Consider the following 20,552-nt stretch of genomic DNA (forward strand, 5'->3'; position numbering starts at 1 on the left):
TTGGAAACAGTATTCATATTCTACTTATATATAGTATAAATAGAAGTGAATGATGAAATAATTGTCCTGTAAATGCTAGCTACTTTGGAATATTGTTTGTTTGTTTGTTTTGAAAACTGTTTAGAGTTATTGGAGTAACTTTAAATATCCTACTCAAACTTTCAATTGATTGATATAAATCTATCTATCTATTTATTTATTTATTTATTTATTTATTTATTTATTTACTTTAAATAGTACTTAAAATGTTTGGTCTCAAATAAAAGCTGAGAACTCCAGTAAATGTGTCAAGGGCATTGCTTAAATGAGGCTTGCAATAGACATTTTAATTTTATAAACCTTCCTTGTACAGTAGTGAAGCGATTGAAGTAGTGAAGCGATTGAATATTTTGAATCCTTACAATTCTGTCTTCCTACAAGCCAGGAAATAAGAATTGGAAGGTCTTAAAGTAGTTTAAAATCTCTTGCTCATGTTATTATGGAAATCTGTTTTTAGCAGTGATATATTTTGGAATAAAAAGAGAGATAGAGAGGTAAAAATGTTTCATGATATTTTAACTTCATGTGATTTAATTTTTAAAAGGATTTAGATCAAAGGATTTAAGTCAAGGGATTTAATTATTTACACTGGATGAGTAGATATATTAGCAGCATACAATTGTATAAAACCGATTTGGACTGGTCTGTATAATGTCATCTTTTAGATCCAGTTGTAGACAGCAGTAAAACAACCTTTGGTCATTACCATAGAACATTAGGATTAAAATCTATTTATTTAAAATCTAATACCAGTAAGTTCATTCAAAAACTCATGCTTTTTTTTATGTTTAAAATTTGATTCACGAAACAAAATCTCTGATACACTGCACCTATTCTTTAACAGCATCTACATCAGCAAAATATCTCTTTCACTACTGGCAAAATTTGGAAGGAAAAAAAAACAAGTATGAACTAAAACACTCCTGCTTACTGTAAGAGTCATAATGGATGGAATGAAAATGTATCTGAAGGTCAGGTGATGAGTGTCAGATAATATTCCTTCAACTTGCTATCTTCCTTCTGCATTTCTGGGTTTTCCTCAGGAAAACCAAATTTTGCAGATGAGCATGAGCCAAGGGAGGACAATAGGTGTTATTTACATGCACTTATACACAGCCACTGACATTATTGTCAGTAAATTGTAGAGATATGTTTTTGAAGGCTGGAATATTCTGTAGATAAACAGTTGGATCATCAGAGACAGAGGGCTCTATGTCCAAGTAGAGGCTGGTCATGAGTGGCATCCCCACAGTCTATCTTGGAATTGCTGCACTTCCATATCTTTATTAACAACAGATAGTGGGACTGAGTGCACCCTCAGTAAGTTTACTGATATCACTAAGCTGAGTGGTGCAGATGACATAATAGAAGGAAGGGATGCCATCCAGGATAGGTTTAAAAAGTGGGCCCATAAGAACTTAATGTGGTTCAACAAGGCCAAGTGTAAGGTGTTGCACTTGGGTTGGGAAAATCCCAGATGTGCATAAACACTGGGAAAAGAGCTTATTGAGAGCAGTCCTGCAGAGAAGGGCTTGATGGTTCTGGCAGACAAAATCTGGACATGAGCATGTGTGTGCTTGCAGCCCAGAAGGCCATCTGTGTCTTGGGCTGCATTATAAGAGGGATGGCCAGCAGGGTGAGGGAAGTGATTGCCATCCTCTACTCTGCCCTAGTAAGATCTCATCTGGAGTACTGTGTGCAGGCCTGGGGACCACAGCACAAGAAGGATGTGGAGCTGTTGAAGTGGGTTTAGAGGAGGACCATGAAGATAATCAGAGGGTTGGAGTATGTTTCTTCTGAGGAGAGGTTGAGGGAACTGGGCTTTAGCTTGAAGAGGAGAAGATTTGAGGAGACCCCATTGTGACCTTCTTGAAGGGAACTTATAACCAGGAAGAAGAATGACTCTTTACACTGTCTAGAAGTTACAGGACAAGGGAGAATGATTTTAATCTAAAAGAGAGGAAATTTAGATTAGATATTAGAAAGAATTTTTTTACTCAGATAATTGTTAGGCACTGGAACAGGTTACCTAAATTTATGGATGCCCTATTCTTGGAGACATTGAAGACCATTTCAGATAAGGCCCTGTGCAACCTGATATATTGAGTAGCAAACCTGACCATGGCAAGGGGGTTGGAACTAAATGGTCTTTAATGTCCCTTCCAAGCTGGGCCAATCTATGATTATGGTTCTATGAAAATGGCATAAAAGCAGATGTTATTTTGTCCAGAAGGTAAAGTGTTGTCTTTTTTTTTTTTTTAATGCTTGTGTTTCTGGGATGGAGGTGATCTGGAAAGTCCCACTTAGTCGCTATGTAAAACATTTAAGAGACTGAAACTCTAGTCTTATTTGTGTAAAATTTGTCTTTCAGTTGCACTGGGGAACTCATTGTGCAGGAAAGCCTAGGAAGACACTTATTTGGGGCTCTGGACAATTCAAGGCCATGTTTCAGCTGCATTTAAGAGTCTGGCCTCCAGCAGAAGCATCCTCTCAGAGCTGATACTATCTGCAAGGTCTGGAGCAACCCTTGCTCAACTTGAGCCCCTCACCCTGTGAGGGGCAGCTCTGCAAAGAAAATGTCATGGGCAGGAAATACCTTCTATTGGGGTAGAGATGTTAATCTGGCTCCTGCTCCCTGCTGTGCTGAGATTGAGAATTAAAACTCACCATTAAAAAGTGTTCGCCTCCTTTCTTCATCATTACTGGAATATTAGCTCAGTAGCAACAACCACCACTCTCCTAACATAGGAGTCCTCTTCAAAGAATTGGAAGAGAAAGGCCTTTGTAAGCATTACATTTTTAGGGGGGGCAGCTGAGGCCTGAGGCTGGTTGCAGGATGAGACACATGAAATTCAGAAATGTTAGAGCAAAGATAAATATTTAAATTATGCTCGATTTACAGCTAATTGATAGCAAATTGCATTTTGTGCAAACTTTAGATGTTTTTCAATAAAGTTGCTGAGGTTTAGTATATATCCATGTCATAGCAGCTGAATATGCCTTCAAGGAAGATGCAGACAGTGGAGAGCATACACTGGAACAGATTTTCTGGTAGGAGCAGTGTGGAAATACACACTGGAAAAGTTTGTTCCTGAAAGACTGCATCCCATGGAAAGACCCACACTGGAGCAATTTGTGAAAGACAGTGTCCTTTGGGAGAGACTGCATGATGAAGGAGGGGAAAAAAGGGAGGAGGAAGGAGATGGGTGTGAACTGCAAAGACAATTATAGCACATCCCTTCACCAAACTAAGAGGAGTCTGGAGTAAAGCAGACCCTGAGAAGAAGGGAGATAGTGTTTCCAGTTTTGTTTTTGTTTCTCATTGTCCTATCTGTTACTAATTTGCAACTAATTCATTTTCCATAGGTCAAGGCAGTTTTGCCCATGACCTTTTATCTTATTTACTCCCTTTGCTCTTCTGGGGAGGGAGAATGAGACACTGGTTTAATAAGCACATGGCACCAAGAAAAGTTCAAACCAGTGTAATGGAATATGTAGATAAGGGTCAAAAACATGTTTTACTCTGATAAATTTTTCATTAGAATTTTAATCAAAGGTTAAAACAATGAAAATATGAAATGAATATATAAAAAAATTTAATGAACGTATTTGAACAATCTCAACTTTCTGAAAAATAAATGGCTTGAAAACACTTACTGAAAATAATGAAGAACAATTTCCTTCCACTAGGGTCAGAACTGTTCTTTGTTAAGTGCTAAAGAAAAGCATTTTTATGTAGATTCATCAACTTTTTTTTTTTAACATTTTTTTGTGATTGTAATTATCCTCACTTTCTCTGATCTTCCAGCTGAGAAAAAAAAATGAGCATATTTTCTTTTGAAGCCCTTCACTAATTTACTGTAATCATTCTGTAAACAATAGCAAGATCCCATTGGGATATTGTGCCTAAGAGGTACAAAGTGATGCTGAACCTCAATAATGGCAATAATAATTGGCATTGACCAATTTTCAAAAACTAAACAAGAGAAACCTTAGTCTTTCTTTTATTCAAGATTTTGCTTAATTCATGTTGGTATTGTTTTGAATGTGCAGTAGGATTCCTAGTAGGGACACACAGAATATCCCTTTTTATTCTTTTTTTTTTTTTTTTATCCCTACCTTTAAGGATATAACAAGACCATTAGTGGATTTCTAGAGATTATAGCTTGAATTTTTGTTCATTTTCTTTGTGCACAGTCTTTTACATACTACTTAGCTCACCAGATATGAGAAGGACAGCAAGGATGTCTAGCAAGAAAGAATAAAGTGCAAAATGGAAAATAAATTGAGGAGAATATTTTGATACTCAACCCACTGTACATGAAGTATACTTAAGTTTTGCAAACAAAGGCAGAAAGCTGCTGTTAAAAGGAAGAAACAAACCCAACCACAATAAAATTTACAATCATAGAATCATGAAATCGTTGAATGGTTTGGGTTGGAAGGGACTTGTAAGATCATCTTGTTCCAACCCTCCTTCTATGGACAGGGACACTTCCCATTAGACCAGGATGCTCAAAGCCCCATCCAGCCTGGCCTTGAGTGCTTTCAGTTCTTCCGGGGAGGAGGCATCCACAGCTTTGCTGGGCGACCTGTTCCAGTATATCACCACCCCCACAGTAAAGAATTTCTTCCTAATATCCAGTCTAAATTCCTCCAGTTAAAAACCATTTCTCCTTGTCCTGTGACTACATGCCCTTATAAGAAGTTCTTCTCCAGCTTCCCTGCAGCCCCACTTCAGGTGCTGGAAGGCCTTTAGGTTTCCTTGGAGCCTTCTTTTCTCCAGGCTGAAAAGCCCCAGCTTTCTCAGCTTGTCCTCCTAGGGGAAAGACTCCAGACCTCTGATCATCTTCTTGGCCCTCCATTGGACCTACTCGCTCCAAAAACTTGAAATCATTTAAGCAGGAGGGCATTGGTAGCCCCAGAACTGGACACACTCCAGGTGGGGTCTCACAAGAGCACAGGGGCAGAAACATCTCCCTTGATGCGCTGGTCACAATTCTCTTGATGCAATGGTTGACCTTCTGGGCTACAAGCACACATTGTCCACTTTTGTTGAATCTTTCATCAACTGGTACTCCCAAATCCTTCTCCTCAGAATTGCTCTCAAGCCATTCTCTGCTCAACCTGTATCTGTGCTTGGGGTTGCACCAACACAAGTGCAGGACCTTGTATTTGGCCTTGCTGAAATTCATGAGGTTGGCATGGACCCACTTCTCAACCCTGTCCAGGTCCCTCTGTATTGCATCCCTTCCCTCTAGCATGTCAACTGCACTGCACCACTCAGCTTGGTGTCATCTGCAAACTTGCTGAGGGTGATCTTACTGTCTATGTTACCTATAAAGATGTTAAATAATACCAGTCCCAGCACCAATCCCTGAGGAATGCCACTCATCACAGATCTCCACTTGCACTTCGAAACATTAACCTCAACCCTCTGAGTGTGGCCATCCATCCAATTCCTGATAAGGAAGTGATCCATCCATAAAATCTACTTTTCTCCAACTTGGTGACAAAGATGTCACCAATGCAGGATATTGTCAAACACTTGGCACAAGTCCAGGTAGATGACATCAGTTGCTCTCCATTATCCACTGACGTCATAACTCCACTGTAAAAGGCCAGCAAGTTTGTCAGGTATGACTTGCCCTTGGTGAAACGGTGTTGGTTACCACTAATCACCTTATCTTTTTTTTTCCTTGTGCCTTAGTAGGGCACAGGGGCTTAGGACGATCTGCTCCATAGTCTTGCCAGGCATGGACGGAGACACACTTCCTCTATAGTAAGATCCAAGAGGCAACTTCTATATTTGCATAAACATTAGTAGCGACTGACTTTAGCTGGATACCAGACACTCATAGAGCCACACTCTCATTCTCTCTAATTCCAGGCTGCACTCAGCCAGGAGCATTTCATCTCGACCCCCTTCCACCTCACAGCTCTCTCTACTCCAGTATATAGAATACCAGGTGCTGCCACTTAGGCACTGTGCAACATGGTTCTCATTTAATCATAAGGTAACTAAAACACAAAGAACCCTTTAGCAAGTTGTAGGTTTTATCTGCAAATCAGCATCATTTTCTTTCTTTTTTAATTTAATTTTAGTAGGATTTTATTGTACACACTGAGACAATAGATGCTGTAGCAATTGGGCAGATCAATATGATGGGAAGATTGGGACAATAGAAAGGTGCTACAAAGGAAGGGAAGAAGATTGCTCATCCATACTAGAAGATTCCAGGTTCACAAGGAGGGATTTCCAGAAAGAGATCCTTCCCCAGGGACAGTCAGGTGAAAAGGGGCCTGCTGTAAGATTAAATCTAGCATACCTGCCGAAAACGTTACCATATCTGGGCTTTCAAAACAAGTCCTCATATATCGCTTCTCTTATGTCCAGTTCACGAATATAATTTTGAAGGTCCTCCATGGAGGACCATAATCCTGTGTTTAATTGAATATCTGATTTGTTTGGGCAAAACGTGTGACATGCAGCCATTAACCAGTCTACTATCGAATGGTTCTCAGTGTTATACTGAACATCAGCATACAGTCTCTGTGTGAGGGCAGGGTACACCATCACAGTGGCCAGTTTTACATAGCAATAGAACATGAAGAAATGTCATAAAACTTGAACACAGAAAGTCCCATAAAAACATGCAAAATAATTTATTTACATTAAGGTTTGATGGAGCACAGGAACAGGTTGCCCAGAAGTTGTGAAGTCTCCTTCTGTGAAGATATTCAAGACCTACCTACCCGTGTAACCTATTGTAAAGTACCTGCTTTAGCAGAGGATTGGACTCAATTGGACTCTGGAGGTCCTTTCCAACCACTGCAATTCTGTGAATTCTGAGTCAGCAGTGTGCCCTAGCAGCCAAAAGATCCAGACATACCCTAGGGTGTATCATGTCCAGCAATGCTAGCTAGCCCAGGGAAGGAAACATCCCTTTCTATAATGATTCAGCGTCATCTTGCATATTATACGCTGAATGGGAACTGCTGAGTCACGGCCTGAACCTCTGATTGATCACCTGAGGAGAGCAATCAGTCAGCCCTGGGAGCACAGGTGAAGGCAATTCACCTGTGCTGCCGGAAGGGGTGGAGCCTGGCTCCACCTCTCCTAGACCCATTTAAGAGCTGACTACCACTGGGAAAGGATCTCTTCTGGGGATCTACTTTGCTGGAGTTTCAAAAGCAAGCCCAGGATATGGGTAAGTGTTCTATCTATTCTCTTTTTATTATTATAACCTGCTTTGCCTAACTCTCTTGTTTATTTCATAATTGTAACATCTTAATATTCATTGATTATACATACACAGTTTTTGGTGTCACAATGGAAGACTGCATAAAGAAGACTGCATAAAAGAAGATAAATGAAGATAGTGAAGGGTGCAGAGGACAAGATGTATGAGGAGCAGCTGAGGTCCTTTGATCTGTTCAGCCTACAGATGAGGAGACTGAGCCCTCATGGTAGCCTACAGCTTCCTAACAAGGGGAGGTAGAAGGGTGGGTGCTGAACTCTGGTGATAGCGCCAGGATGTGAGGGAATAGCAAGGAGCCTATTCTGATGAGGGAGTTTCCAGTTGAGTACTGGGAGAAAGTTCTCTGCCAAGAGGGTGGTCATGTCATATAATAGGCTCCCTGAGGCAGTAGTCACATCATCAAGACTGCTGAAACTCAAGGAGCATTTGGAAACGTTTTCAGACACAGAGCTTGAATTTCAGATAGTTCTGTGTGGAGCGAGAAGTTAGACTCATTGTTCTTTATAGGTCTCTTTCAGCTCAGATTATTTTATTATTCCATGACTATATAAGTGTGTGTTTAACCTCATCTATTTCAGTGACACATTTATTAGTCCATGTTGATATTAATTTTCACAATCCTACTGAAAGGACAGTTTGAAGACATCTAAAAATCATGAATGATATCTAATTACAAATATTGTTGTATTCATTCTGTAAAACTTTTTCTGAGATTTTTCATATTTTCAGTTTTAGTAAAGAGTTTTCTTAGTATTGAGTGATTACATTTGCACTCTTAAAATATAAAAAAAAATCAGAAATTTAATTATGAATTCTATTCCCATCTGTGATTTTTTTAATATTTTCTATTAATGATTTGAGTATGTTATTTATTCTTATTGAATGTCTAACAGATTATAGATTACCCTTCTTAAAGTTTGCTGAGTTAATATCACATGAACATGCATTCAAAATATTCATAAATTAAGATTGAATACATGCTTTAATTTAGTTTCATCTTTTACATAAGAAAGGGGATAAAATTTTTGTCTGATAATGACTGCAAAAGTCCGTTATTCGGTGAAAATAGAGGCAATTCTTCACAGAAAAAAAAAATCTTGTTTCTTTCAACAAGTTTCAGGTGTTTGCTCATTCTGTACCTTTTACTACAGGCTTAAATATTCTCTACTGTCACCACCATTTTTTTCCATGTGGAAAGGTATGTGAAGGTTTATCAAAGCTATCTTGTTAATACTTTGCTTTTAACTCAGTAGTTTACTATTTTACTCTCCCGGTTATGTACTTCATAAATTTTAAAAAAAAGAATAAAAAATCTTTGGGCAACAGTTTCCAAGTAGAAGGTAATTTCACAAAGTTTTTTTGTTTTCATGTTTAAACTTGTGAAGTTCCTAGAACTTGTGAAGTGGATATATACTTTTTACAGATACCATGATTTTTCTACTAAAGCGATTGATTAGCTAGGAGTAGACTTTAAAAAAAAAAAAAGCAGTATTGCTATGCTCACAATGGTTCTGCTAAGGTGTTATATAGTTCTTGTAACAGCAGGGGGACCAGCGCAATGGAAAAACATTACAAAAGGAGTACTCATCCATCTCTGATCTATGCTTACAGTAGAATCTTCACAGGGGAGGGATGTCCGAGATCCTTCCACAATGGCAGTCAGCCAGCCCTTTAACGAGGTCTAAGAGGTGAAGCCAAGCTCCATCCCTTCTGGTCACACTGGTGAATTTACCAGGTCTTGTCTTCAGGTACTCAATCAGTGCTTCAGGCCATCACTCAACAGTTCCCATACGATTCTTTATGTAATGAATTTTACACTTTTATTTTGTGTGATTCTTTGATATATTGGACTTTGATAGCAGTAGATGTACATTGTACATTGCCAGGGAAAGTACTGTGTCTTGATGCATAGCTAGCCTGCATGCCATACACTCACTTCCAATGCCTCTCTCATTTCTTGTTTGCTGTACCACTTCCTCCATGGATACTATCACTTATGTAGCTCCAATGTTTAGTAACATGTGTTAACATTTTCTTATGTACTTAAGAGCTCTTCAGATGAAACTTGCTGTAGATGTTCCATAACAACTCTTCCTTCATTCGTTTCAATTCCCTTCATGAATATAAGGAGTAAATAAAATTGTATTTTTGTTTTTAGCACGGTTGCTTTGATTGTAATCTCTTAATGTTTCAAGTCTGAAATTGATTATATAGAATTAGGGAATTATACATTGCTGAGAATCATGAAGTACATGAATGGGACAAAAAAAGCTATTTCAAGAATGACGTTTCACATAAATATTTGTCGGCTGACCTGCAGGGGAAAAAAAAAAAAGAAGAACAAACAAATGTGGAAAAGGATGCAAGATTGGGTTGTGAGGATTTGTTTGCTTCAAAGAAATCAAATCTAAAATGAAATACGGAAATCATTAGAAATAAAATCTGTTGGGAATATTATATTAATTACTACATAATAGAGCAGCAGCTCACTGAAAGTGAAGAGGACCAGAGGTTCTAAGTCAGTTTGGCCTTTTGTCCTAACCTTTCTGTTCTCCATCTCAAATGCTAATATGAAGTGTCATCCAAAATTCTGAGCATGTAAATTAAGGTTCTTTTTTTTCAATGACTTATCTGGGCCATTTTTGTTGTTTCTTTAGCCAGACATATAGCCTAAGGAAGAGCTCTGTTTTGTATTCTGTGTATTGCCTGATATTCAGGACATCAAGTGAATTGGAGAAAAGGGATAGGATGTGGTAAGCAATTTCTCTGCCATACAGACCAACTCTGAAAAGCAATTTTCAGATGCTTTTTCTTGTCTGGCAATGAAAAAAAAAAAAAAAAAGCCACATCTCATACTGATGTTATTCCATAAAAGCAAGAAGAAAGTTATCTGTACACTGTTTATCTTGTAAAACCAAGACTTTCAGATAACAAGATTTAACACAAAGCACCTCTGTTTTTTGATTAGTGAGAAGAATTTCATAGAATCACAGAATCAGAACAATTTAAGTTGGAAGGGACCATTAGAAGTTGTCTAGCTCAACTTCCATGCAATGAACAGGGACGTCTACAGCAAAATCTGGTTGCTCAGAGCTGCATCTAGCCTGTTTGCAAATATCTCCAAGGATGAGGAATCCACTGCTGGGATTCAAGAAAGACTATGCAGAGCAGAAGCTGTGGAGCAAAGCAGAAGGCGTGAGAAAGGAACGCTGACAACAAAGGAAGGCTGTAGGAGAGACAAACAAAAGTCAAGTAAGCTGTGCAATGGCCCTGATTGGAGGAAGAGTGTGTGGCTAGGAACAACTCATGATTCTGATTGGATAAGAACCTGCATGCACAGTTGAGGAGCATTTGTGGAATGTTTTGTTCACCTGTAAAGAGAGGTAGGAAAGTTACAATACAAAATTTGTGAATGTATATAAGGGACGTTAGAACTTGCAATAAACAATTTGTTCACATCTGAGTCCGTGCCTCAAATGCTGCAATCCACCAAATATCTGCTATTGCTTCACTACTCTTATTATTAAAATTTTTTTTTTTTTTAAATCTAATTCAAATCTCCCCTCTTTTAGTTTGAAACAATTTCCCCTTTTTATATCATAACAGATCCTACTATAGAGTCTGGCATCTTCTTTCTTGTTGCTCCCCTTTAGATACTGGAAGGTGTCCCCAAAGCCTTATCTTCTCCAGGCAGCAGAGCCCAACTTTTCCTTGGATCATTTCTGTGATCCTCCTCTGGCTGTACTCTAACAGGTCTGTGTCTCGTCTCTACTGAGGACTCCACATCTGGACTCAGTAGTCACAGAATCACAGAATTGCCAGGGTTGGAAGGGACCTCAAGGATCATGAATCTCCAACCCCCCTGCCACATGCAGGGCCACCACCATTCCACCTAATGCTAGACCAGACTGCCCAGGGCCCCATCTAATCTGGCTTTGAACACCTCCAGGGACGGGGCATCCACAACCTCCCTGGGCAGCCTGTTCCAGTACCTCACCACTCTCTCCGTAAAGAATTTCCCCCTGACATCCAACCTATATCTCCCTTCCCTCAGCTTAAAACCATTTCCCCTTGTCCTGCTGTCACTCACCCTTTCAAAGAGTTGATTCCCCTCCTCTTTGTAGGCTCCCTTTAGGTACTGAAAGGCTGCAATGAGGTCACCCCGCAGCCTTCTTTTCTCCAGGCTGAACAAGCCCAGCTCCCTCAGCCTGTCCTCATAGGGGAGGTGCTCCAGTCCCCTAGGTGAGGTCTCACCAGAACAGAGTAGAGGGGCAGGATCATCATCTTCAACCTGTTGACTACACTTCCTTTGCTGAAGCCCAGGGTATGGTTGGCTTCCTGGGAGGTGAAAGCACATTGTTGTCTCATCTTCAGCTTACCACCCATTAATACCCCCAAGAATTTTTGGCAGGACTGTGCTCTATCTTAATCTCCTGGCTGATGGTGATAGTGGGGGTTGCAGTAGTTAGGTGCAACACCTTGCAATTGGATCTGTTGAGCCTCATGAAGTTCACCTGGGCCCCCTGCTTGAGCCTGTCTAGGACTCTCTGGGTGTTGTTCTGTCCCTTGGGCATGGCAGCTGCACCACAGAGCTTAGTGTTGAGTCCTGCATTTTGGTCACAATAACCTCAGGCAACCCTACAGTGTTGGGGAAGAGTGGCTGAAAAGTTGCCTGACTGAAAGGGACCTTGGTGTACTGCCAGCAGTACACCCAGGTAGCCAAGAAGGCCAATGACTTTCTGGCTTGTATCAGGAATGATGTGGTGAGCAGGACTAGGGAAGGAATCCTACTCCTGTACTTGGCACTGGTGAGGCCCCACCTTGAGTACTGTGTTCAGTTTTGGGCACCTCAGTACAGAAAAGACATGAGGTACTGGAGCAGGTCCAAAGAAGGGAAAAAAGGCTGGTGAATATGTATGGCTTGGAGAATGTGTCCTATGAGGAGTGACAAAAGGAACTGGGACCATTCAGTCTGGGGAAAAGAAGGCTGAGGGGAAACCATATTGCTCTCTTCAAATACCTGAAATGTGATTGCAGCGAGAGTGGGGTCAGTCCCTTCTCACTGGTGACAGGTGACAGAATGAGAGGAAATGGCCTCAAGTTTGCCAGGAGAGGTTTAGGCTGAATACCAGGAAAATCTTTACAGAAAGGGTTGTTAAGCATTGCAATAGGGTCCCCAGGGAGGTCACCATCCCTGCCACCATCACTGAATTTGTTTAAAACTCATCTGGATGTCGTGCTCAGGGAATGATTTAGTGGTGGGTTTTTGACTTAGGGTAGTATGGTCAGGTTGATGATTGGATTTGATGATCTTGAATGTCTTTTCCAACCTGAGAAATTCTATGATTCTATGAGCAAACTTACTGAGGGTGCACTCGATTCCACTGTCGATATCATAGATGAAGATATTAGAGCACACCCAAAGGACGCACCTTGTAGCTGATTTCCATCGAGATATTGACCATTACTCTGGGTACAGTCATGCAACCAGTTCTTTTTTCATTAAATAGTCCATCAATCAAATCCGTATCTTTTCAATTTGGAGGTAAGGATATTATGGGGAGTCTTGTCAAATGCATTACTGAAGTCCAGATAAATGAAAGCAGTGGCACTATCCTTGTCCATCGACACAGTAATGCCATCATGGAAGATCTCCTTGAGAGCAGCCATGAGGGAAGGACTTGGGAGTCCTGGTGGATGAGAACCTGGATATGAGCCAGCAGTGTACACTTGCAGCCCAGAAGGCCAACTGTGTTCTGGACTGTATTAAAAAAGGGGTGGACAGCAGGGAGAGGGAGGTGATTGTGCCCCTCTATTTGGCTCTTGTGAGACCCCATCTGGAGTAATGTATCCAGCCCTGGAGCCCCCCATACAGAAAGGATGTGGAGCTCTTGGAACGGGGCCAGAGGAGGGCCACTAAGATGATCAGAGGGCTGGAGCACCTCTCCTATGAAGAAAGGTTGAAGGAACTGGGATTGTTTAGCTTGGAGAAGAGAAAGCTCTGGGGAGACCTCATTGTGGCCTTCCAGTACTTGAAGGGAGGGGAACAGCTGTTTACAAGGGTAGGTAGCAATAGGGCAAGAGGGAATGGTTTTAAACTGAGACAGGGGAGGCTTAGATTAGATATTAGGAGGAAGTTTTTCACACAGAGGGTGGTGACACACTGGAACAGATTGCCCAAGGAGGTTGTGGATGCTTCATCTCTGTATGTATTCAAGGCCAGGCTGGATGTGTCTCTGGGCAGCTTGGTCTGGTGGTTGGTGACCCTGCACATAGCAGGGGGCTTTAAACTAGATGATGGTTGTGATCCTTTTCAATCCAGGCCATTCTATGACTCTATGATTCTATTAGGTTAGTCAGGCAGAACCAACACATTTACTATTATTGAAATTTATTGGAGTGGGTCACCAGAAGCAACAGAGAAGTGCCCAGGGATGAGCGTGGGCAAATTGGTTCATTTAAAGAGGAAGTATTAACTCTTTGGGTCCTTCATTTGGAGTCCAGGAAAGACATTTTCTGACTAAAATAGTAAGTGTATACAAATGAGAAATACTAAGAGGACAGAACAAGAAGATCTTAGATCTGGAAAAAAATATGCAATTAGACATTTGATAAAGTAAACTTCACAAATTACAGAGGTTATGAAGTGGCGGTAGAGAAGTTAAATATTCCCATTCCAAAGATTATTCAAAACTTCGTGAGCTTGATGTGCAGTTGCTTCTTTTCTTTGAAAATGTTTTCATTTACATAAAAAAATTGTTCTAAATAATGAAAGGATGTTTATTCACCAGATATTGTTGGTGTATTTTATTAAATAAAAGGATTTCATTTAATTCTGTCAAGAAAATTTTGGGTAATGAAGAAACTATATAGGACACTATATTCAAGAGGAGAATCCCACATCTGTATCCTAAGCTACACAGTTTGAATGAAGGAATAATTTATGGGATGAATTTGAAATAAAGTAAATAGTCAGAGCTAAGAGAAAGCCAGGAATACTAAATATACATGTGAATTTGAATTTTCTCCCTGGAAGCACTCAATCTTCTATCTTAATTAACCCAAATAATTTTTGGTATTCCACTTTAATCCCAGCTAGATCATGCTCATTGCTAGAACAGTAGCAGGGATTATATTTAATAAAATGAAAACTGTTGAAGAATAATGTTTATTCCTGCACTGAAATAAAGAGGGAGTGTTGTTAGTTAGCCTTTAGCATAAGGTATCTTTGGTTAAGTTGCTATTTTTGGTATCTCTGCTACTGGAAATACCAAATATACATAATACTTAAAAACAAATTTGTAATATGTATTGACTGAATTGTGTATATTAAGCATGTATTTTCTTCAGATAATATTTCCAAGTAATAGAAAATACAGCTTTCCTGAATATCTTTAGTGCTCTTCTATGGTTTCTTTGTACATACATTAAGCCACTGTTCTGCATTTTGAAGCCTAAATTCTGACATGATATCTTCCCAGGAGTAAAGGAATTCAGAGGAACTACTTCAGAAAGATGGAATTAAATGCAAGAGTATCAGAACTATCTAACTAATTTCCTGCTTATATGTATTTCAAGCCTTTTTACTAATTGCTTATATCTTGTAGAAACTGCTGAGAATGCAAAGAATGTCTTTCCTCTTTATCACTAAAAAAAAAAAAAAAAGTATGATACATACTCATTTGTCAGTGAAACTGTTAGGATTGGATATCATCAGCATCCTAATCTCAGATGCTGAAGTTCAGAAAGCTATTTAAATATTTTACTCTTAAGTTAAATGTATCATTGCAAGCAAAAGAATTGAGTGAAAGAACTATCCTCTGACCAAACTCAGAAATTTTGAGTGGGGGAAAGATAAGATGTCAAATGAGCCTGAGATGGACACAGATCAAAAAAAGACTCTTGCATCAGCACAGATTTAGAGACAAGAACAGCATAATTGCTTGTATGCACATAGCACTGCAGTGCAGACATGCAATGAAAGCATATCCTCTCAGCTGTGATTGTTCAGTGGATCTTTGGAGTTCACTTTCAAATAGATCTAACATTTCAAAACTGAGAAATACTGATAGAAGTAATAATCTATATCACTGCTGAGTGGGGGAAAAAAAAAGATAGAGACAAGTAATAGAGGATAATGTAGTAATGCTGCTATGTAAACGTGATTATTACATATATTTGTGTAAAATCCCTATTCCGATTTCAGTAGGAAAAAGAAGATAGCTGTGTTTTTATGTTCACCACATCAACATTTTTTATGCTGATAGAGTGATATTCAGACCACATGTGATGACAGAGAAGTTGCTTTCTTTTGCATTAGTAATAGTAACCCTGACAAGCACTTTAAAGTGCTCTGATATGGCTGTATCTGGCACGACAAGCATTTTCTACCCATAGTTTTATCAGTGAACCTGACCCAAATCGGTTTGAAAACATTGGCAAGATTTGTCTGCAGAAGATGCAAGGAAATTCAGAATATAAGCAGGGGAAGAGCACAATAGAGATAATTTGTATGTCTTACTGATGAGCATTAAACCATATTTATACTGATTTAGGGCCAGGATTACAACTTGAAAATATTTTTAAATAACTTAAGTAACATTTATTTATTTATTTATATGTACTAAACAGCAAAGATGATAGAGACCAGAATAAGATATGTAAACTTCCCAAGTTCACAGTAGGATTCATTGAATCTTCTTGTGGTCCCACTCCCCATCTATGTAATTCACCCATACTTAGAACAGCAGCATAAAGAAAACTCTTCATTGGTTTCTGTAGCTTCAGTGAACTGGTGCAGGCCTGCCTGAGTGTGAGATGAATACTTCAGTGTTAGCTTCCCAAGAAAGAGAAACTTCTTATGGTTAACTTTGGTACTATAGTCTAATCAATGCTGATAATACAGCAGACAGCCAACCATATCCCAGGCTTCATCAAAAGAAACATGCAAAAGAAGCATGCAAGTTGAGGAAGGTGATTCTGCCACTCTACTCTGTGCTGGTGTACCTGGAGTACTGCATCCAGATGTGGAGTCCTCAGTAGAGAAGAGACGTGGATCTTTTAGAATACATCCAGAGGAGGACCACAGAAATGATCCGAAGAATGGAACACGTCCTCTGTGAGGACAGGCTGAAGGAGTTGGGGCTCTTTAGCCTGGAGAAGAAAAGGCTCTGGGGAGACCTTCCAGTATCTAAAGGGGAGCAACAAGAAAGAAGGTGTCAGACTCTTTAGCATGATCTGTTATGATTGAACAAGGGGAAATGGTTTCAAACTAAAAGTGAGAAGATTTGGTTAGATAAAAGAAAAAGATTTGTTACAATAAAAGTAGTGAGGCAATGTTACAAGTTGCCCAGACATACGGTGAATGCCCCATTCTTGGAGACATTCAATATCAGACTGGATGAAGCTCCGAGCAACCCGATTTTGCTGTAGATGTCCCTGTTCATTGTAGTAGTGGGTGGTCAGGGCTTGTTTTTGTTCAGTTGATGTTACTAATGATACAGGACAAACTCTTAGAAAGCAGTCGAGCCTGCTCTTTCAGAGCGTCAGGATTGTAACAGGAACTACTTTGTTTCCATCTTCCATGCCTTGCCAATTAAAGACAGCAGATAAGGAGGGAAGCAGGGAAATGCCAGCTTGTATCTTGTCTTCACAGGATACAATAGTATCATCTCCTAATCTACTGTATCAAGATGCTTTCATTTGCTCCCAGACGGAGTATTCAATCAACAAACTGTTCCTGAGAGCTCCGTGCAAAGGCAAACAACTCCAAAGAGATGCTTTCAAATGTAAAACTGCTCATAAAGTGATGTTGATTGCCTCATGTTGATTTGAGACACTCCTCACTAGTCTCAGGCAAGTGCTATCCCCTAACACCACAATCTATGTAAGTGACGAGGAAAAAAAAAAAAAAAAAAAAAGCAGACCTGCTTCACAACTCATTAGAGCTTGATCTTTTCTCTTTCTGATAGCACAAGGAAAAATCTGACAGTTTCTTCACAGGAGTTTAAATTATTTTGATGTAGAGGAGAAAAATAGTTTTTAACAGTAAATGGAGATGTTTTTGAAGATATTCTGTCACTTATTAAACCAGTAACAAGGCTGTTGTAGATGAATTCGTAGAGCTGTGAATCAAACTTTTCTGCCCCAATTTTTCTTTCTTGTTATCCTTGATAAATTTCTACTGCTGAAATCAGGGAACATTAAGTGTTTTAAAAGAAACTATGCATTATCTGGTAACATAGTTCCTTTTTCTTCCTTCCTCATAAATAATTTTAAAATGTTGTTTGTTATCTGACTGAAAAACACAAGGCAAAAAGTCTATCAATGCAGTTTTGTTACAGAACTTAAAACATTTGAAAGCCATTATAATTACTGGAAAGTATTTGTCATTTATAGTAACACCATTATTAACATGTGTGTAACATAGACTAGATGTAATTATGATTTAAATTATTCCATAATATATAATATATAATACTATATATTCCAGTGGCAGTTATTTATATTACAGAATGACTTCAAGTCCTCATATCCGTGAGATTATGGTATCAGAGAGTTGCACTTAGTTACAATACTATGTAAATGTTCAGGTTACACAAAACTGTGTAAAGATAAAAGATGCACCAGATAAAGCAACCCTTTTTCAAGATCTTTGAATTTGGGTTCTTTTAAGGAGAACATTTGAGGTTTTTTTTTTTTTTTTTTTTAAACACAATTAGCATAGATGTGTCGATGCATTGACATGTAGAATGGCTTGGGTTGGAAGGGACATCAAGGATCATGAATTTCCAATCCCCTTCCACACACAGGGCCACCAATCTCCCCATTTAATGCTAGACCAGGCTGCCCAGGGCCCCATCCAACCTGGCCTTGAACACCTCTAGGGACAGGGTATCCACAGCCTTTCTGGGCAGCTGTTCCAGCACCTCACAACTCTCATAGAGAAGAATTTCTCCGATATCAAACCTAAATCTTCCCTCCTTCAACTTAAAACCATTTCCCCTTGTCCTGCAGTTATCTACCCTTGTAAAGAGTTGGCTCCCCTCCTATTTTTAGGCTCCTTCTAGGTACTGTAAGATTGTAAGCAGACTTCTCCAGGCTGAACAAGCCCAGCTCCCTCAGCCTGTCTTTGCAGGGGAAGTGTTCCAGTCCCCTGATCATCTTTGTGGCTCTTCTGGACTCTGTCCAACAGCTCTTTCCCTTTCTTGTACTGGGGGATCCAGACCTACTCCAGATGGGGCCTCACAAGAGCAAAGTAGAGAGGAACAATCACCTCCCTGTCCCTGCTGGCCACCCCTCTTCTGATGGAGCCCAGGATACCATTTGCTTTCTGAGCTGCAAGAGCACACTGCTGGCTCATGTTAAGCTTTTCATCCATCAAGACCCCCAGGTACTTCTCCGCCAGGCTCCTCTCAGTCTGCGTATGTACCTGTGATTTCTCTGACAAAACCTTGCACTTTGCTATGTTGAACCTCATTAGTTTCACCCAGGCCTGCCTTTTCAAGTCTGTTGAGGCCTCTCTGAATGTCACCCCTTCCTTCCATTGTGTCAACTGCACCACTCAGCATGCTGTCATCAGCAAACTTGCTGAGGGTGCATTCTATTCAATCATCTATGTCATTAATGAAAACGTTAAAGAGCACAGTTCCCAAGACAGTCAGAGTTGCTCTTGAAAAATTGGAGATGACAATGAGAATGGAAAACAGAATACGAGTGTGGTGGAGGTACAGACGGGAAGAAATATTCATTCTCGCAAATGCTTAGAGTCCATTTAAAAACAAGTAAAGAAACAAAACCACTAACAAATATTTGTATACGTACAGAAATCCTTCAAGGCTTTACATAGTTTTGTACAGTGGGGATATCAGAATAAAATTAGTTAATTCAGTATATCCCAACTGGAAGTAGGAGATAGGGTATCAGACTAAAATTACCTTTAAGCATGTGTTTTTTTGTTCTGTAAAAATAAGACAACTTAACACGTCTAATCTAATAATTACAATTTGTCAGTGCCCATGAACTTGGAGGTTGTATGTTTAGAGATACATATATTTTGAAAATAATTAATGAATAATAATGAATTGTTTCATTTTTTATTTATCATAAGCCCTCAATTTCTCTTGAAAAAGATATTGAAAAATACTGTATTGAAACTGAAATTAGAACAACAAAATTGATTGTCTGCAGCTCAAGTAGTATGGCTACCTTCCAGAGTGGCCTGCTTTCTTCAGTCTGGAAAAAAAAAAAAAAAAAAAAAAAAAAAAAAAAAAAAAAACAAGCTGTATGAAAAAAACTTCAACAGTTGCATCACAGCATGAATTGGATACTTACTGCAGGATGAGCGATTCTCTGTAGTGACAGAAGGTGCCTAAAATAAAATCCAGTCTGCCAAACTAAATCAGAGGTGATATAGTTACACTTATAAATACCCATTAGTGACTGAAGGTGCTGCAAAAACACTGTGGAATCAACTCCAGCAATAACATTTGCTGTCTATTGTGATTATATTCAGTTGTCAAGCCTTATGCTTTAAGTGATCACAAAGAGCACATTTTGTTTAACATAACCCTTGGAAATAATTGTTATTTGCTGCTCTATGATTTTTGCCACCTTCTGAAAACAATAACAACTTCCCAAGAACAGACTTCTTTATAAATCTGAAAAAAAAAAAATAGAAAAGCAGGCTTCATAAATATGTGCTTGAGTTTTAGCATAAAAAGAACACTAAACATTTTCAGACCCATACTTCAGGTTTGTCTGCTTTACTTCACATTACTTCAGTTAGTTTGGTTACAGACTCTAAAAATTAGTTCTTCATAGGAAATGCTACTTGAAACAGATAGAAGCATAATTGTGTAAGTTACATCTGAAGTTACATATTACAAAAGTTAACTATATAATTAGGCTACATGGTAGCATGGTAGAAGTGAAATACAGAAATTATAAAAGCCAAGCTAAAGAAAAAAACTTTGATGTGTACATGTGTATAATCAAGGAATATACAGATGTTACAATTATGAAATAAACAAGAAAGTTCAGCTAAAGCAGGTTAATATTCCAAAAAGAAAATAAATAAAGTGCTTACACTTGCCCTGGGCTCTCTGTAAAACTCCAAAGAAGGGATCTCTAGAAAGAGATCCTTCCCTGCTGCTACTCAGCTCTTAAATGGGGTCTAGGAGAAGTGGAGCCAGGCTCCACCTTTCCAGCAGCACAGGTGAATTGCCTTCACCTGTGCTTCCAGGGTTGACC

At 39.2% G+C, this 20,552-nt stretch overlaps 1 protein-coding gene and 1 long non-coding RNA gene across 2 annotated transcripts in view; one reads left to right on the forward strand and one right to left on the reverse strand.

Moving 5' to 3' along the window:
- CNTNAP2 (contactin associated protein 2) overlaps positions 1–20,552 on the forward strand; it is a 758,846-nt gene that overhangs the window by 116,724 nt on the left and 621,570 nt on the right. The window lies entirely within an intron of this gene.
- Positions 15,932–19,903, reverse strand: LOC149918363 (uncharacterized). Its single transcript, XR_016465406.1, has 3 exons — positions 19,635–19,903; positions 16,308–16,491; positions 15,932–16,107 (listed from the first exon to the last, which is right to left on the reverse strand). It is a non-coding gene; the product is annotated as an uncharacterized LOC149918363 (long non-coding RNA).

This window comes from Phasianus colchicus, chromosome 3, assembly GCF_987193195.1.
Source record: "Phasianus colchicus chromosome 3, bPhaCol1.hap1.1, whole genome shotgun sequence".
NCBI lineage: Eukaryota > Metazoa > Chordata > Aves > Galliformes > Phasianidae > Phasianus > Phasianus colchicus.